The sequence below is a fragment of the Budorcas taxicolor genome, chromosome 11 (genome assembly GCF_023091745.1).
Source record: "Budorcas taxicolor isolate Tak-1 chromosome 11, Takin1.1, whole genome shotgun sequence".
In the NCBI taxonomy this organism is placed as follows: domain Eukaryota; kingdom Metazoa; phylum Chordata; class Mammalia; order Artiodactyla; family Bovidae; genus Budorcas; species Budorcas taxicolor.
The window spans coordinates 69114696-69117926 of NC_068920.1; positions in this window are offsets into that span (position 1 = coordinate 69114696).

The following is a 3231-nucleotide window of genomic DNA, read 5'->3' on the forward strand; positions in this document are numbered from 1 at the left end:
TGAGACAATCTGGGGAAATGTGATACTAACAAATGATGACATTAATAAAATAATATTAATATATTTTAGATATGCTAGTGAAATTACACACATTTTTTAAGCCCTTACTTTTCAGAAATATTTACCCATGGAGAAAATACTGTGTCAGTGTTGTTTCAGAATAATTTGGGATGAGGGGGATAAGTAGGACCTACCTATATATATATATAGTATGTATGAAATAGTATCAGCTGTAGATTAATGATAACCATTGAAAAGTGGAGGAGTGTGTATAGAAGTCCATTGGACTTGTCTCTTTGCTTACTGAATGCTTGAAATGTTCAGTAATAAAAAAGTTTAATTACAAATGCACATATCATTTGCCCTTAACCCAGCATTTCCCCTAAAAGTAAATTATCTTATAGGTGGACTTGCTCATGTGTAAGTTCACATACATACAAGAGCAGTCAGCGTAGAACTGTTTGTCATAGCAAAATACTAGACCATGTAATAGGTTCACCAACAGGGCCTAATTCAATATCACATGGTTCCTTTTAGAATTGTTTCTATATGCAGCTGTGAAGAAGAACAAGGTAACTATTTACTGAATTGGCACTTTGTAAAGGGCTTCCCAGGAGGCGCTAGTGGTAAAGAACCCCCTCTGCCAAAGTAGGAGACAGAGAGACAAGCATTCGTTCCCTGGGTGGAGAAGAACCCCTGGAGGAGGGCATGGCAACCCACTCCAGTATTCTTGCCTGGAGAATCCCATGGACAGAGGAGCCTGGCAAGCTACCATGCATAGGGTCACAAAGAGTGGGACATGACTGAGGCGACTGAGCATGCACGATAGTAACCAACCACTTGTTCTGATAAGGAAAGAAGGGAGAGACAGTATATACGTTTATAATAATGATTGTTCTGGGGAGATTTGGAGGGGTCGAGGGTCAGGAGAAGAGATATGTTTACTATGCATCCTTTGTTTTCTTAAAAATTTCAGCCCTAGAAATGTATTGTTCCTTCAAAAATAAGAATATTTTATTTATTTTACTGCATTGGGCCTTTGTTGTGGCACACAGGCTTAGTTGCCTCTCAGCATGTGGATTCTTCCAGGACCAGGGATCAAACCTGTGTCCCCTGCCTTGCAAGGCAAACTCTTAACCAGTGGGCTACCAGGGAAATCCTAAAAATATTTTAAAGTTAAAGCAATGCATGTTCCTTCTTTAGGAGAAATAGGAAACAAATTTATCAAACTGAGTTTTTAGAAACTCAGACGTGTTTTGACAGAAAACAAATTGAAGACGGAGGAATGCATTCTGGGCCTAATGATAGAGGTACTTTTCTGAACAACTTGAACCAGAGGACAAACTACTAAAAAATAAAATTTCACCAGGCATTCTGGGAAACTATTTTGTAAAATTCTCTCTTGCATTGAAAGAGGAAACAGACAGAACAGGCTCTATCTTGAAAGCAGGACTGCCTCTTGGGCCAGACTGTGGACTTTGAGCTATATGCTCAGTATCTGTGGAAACAACATACCAACTGGAAAACCAGAGCCCCCGGAAGGAAGAGCCCCAGGGCTCATACCTAGACTCTCCAGTTGCCTAAAAGAATAGCCTAATTATCTGTGGAACTGAATAGAATCATACATTCTATTATGCTTATTGGGGTATGACCACAGGCCTATTGATAACTGTCCACTGTTAACTACCTAGGCTTAAGGCATATGAATCACGGGTTAACTTTGACTGTATCTTTCTTTTCCTTTGTTCAGACTAGTTTCAGGGAATTTGGGGAGGTGGGTTTGGGCAGGTACACTTAAGGTATATAAGATTTGCACAAAAACTGGTCGGGGTCCTTGGCTGAGAGGAGACTCTGCCTTGGGCCCGCCGGTGTAATAGAGTGCACTCCACTATCTGCATTGTCCTTCAGAGTGAGTTTGTTTTCCGGAACTCGCGGCTACAGCAGTACATCATTGTACAGTTGTTTTATCCATGTCGGAGGATATTGGTTCCATGATCCCTTAGGACTCCAGAATCCAAGGATGCTCAAGTTCCTTATATAAAATACTTATATCCTCCTGTATACTTTAAATCATCCCCGGGTTACTTAACAGGGCTTCCCAGGTGGCTCAGTGGTAAAGAATCCACCTGCCAATGCAGGAGACACAGGTTCATTCTTCCCCCTGGGTGGGGAAGATCCCCTGGAGAAGGAAATGGTAACCCGCTGCAGTATTCTTGCCTGGAGAATCCCACGGACAGAGGAGCCTGGCGTGCTGCAGTCCATGGGTTGCCAAAGAGCTGGCCATGATTTAGCAACTGTAACAACAACAAGATTATTTATAATACAAAGACTATGTAACTAGTTGTAAATGCCATGTAACTAGTCACCAGCCTGGCAAATCCAGGTTTCACTTTTGGGAACTTTCTGAGATTTTCTTTATTTATTTTTAAGTATTTACCATCTGAGGTTGGTTGAATTTTCAGATGCTGAACCCTTTGATAGGGGGCCAGCTGTATTCCCAGGACCTGACTGTAACACATGGCACAGGGTAGATGCTTACTAAATAAAGAACTTGAATTAATGGATGGATCATAGAAGAATTGTAATATGTGACATCTCTCATTTTGTAATTTGTTAGTTCATAGTATAGCCGATGGAATATTACGGAGAACAGACCACTGGCATCAGACCCCACTTTGAAGCCCTGTCCTACCTGTGACAGGCTCTGTAGCCCCAAGCAAACACAAAACCCTAACCCTCAGTTTGCTCATGTGTAAGACAGACCGATGACATATTATCTGCAAAACTGTTGGGAAGACCCCTTGACACGGACACATGAACCACTTGCCAGTAGCACATACTTGGCACATAGTAGGCCCTCAGTAAACGCTAGTTTTTACTCCACGGATAAAGGAGAGACGACTCCAGGATAAGAAGGGAATGTGCAGGTGGTTAAATGGTACATTTTTTTTTTTCAGTTACAGTAAGTTCCCAACATATGAACTAATTCCGTTCTGAGAGCACATTCGTCCATCCAGTTTGTTTCTAAGTCCAACAAAGTTAGCCTAGGTACCCACGAACATAATCGGCTATAGAGTACTGTCCTGTCGTAGGTTTGTAATACGCTTCACACAAATAATACATGAAAAACACAAAACAGAAGCATTTTTCATCTTATGGTTTAGTACTTCGAAAAGTACGGTAGTACCAGCTACATCACCACGGCTTTGACGCTTGCTTCCAGACACCCTG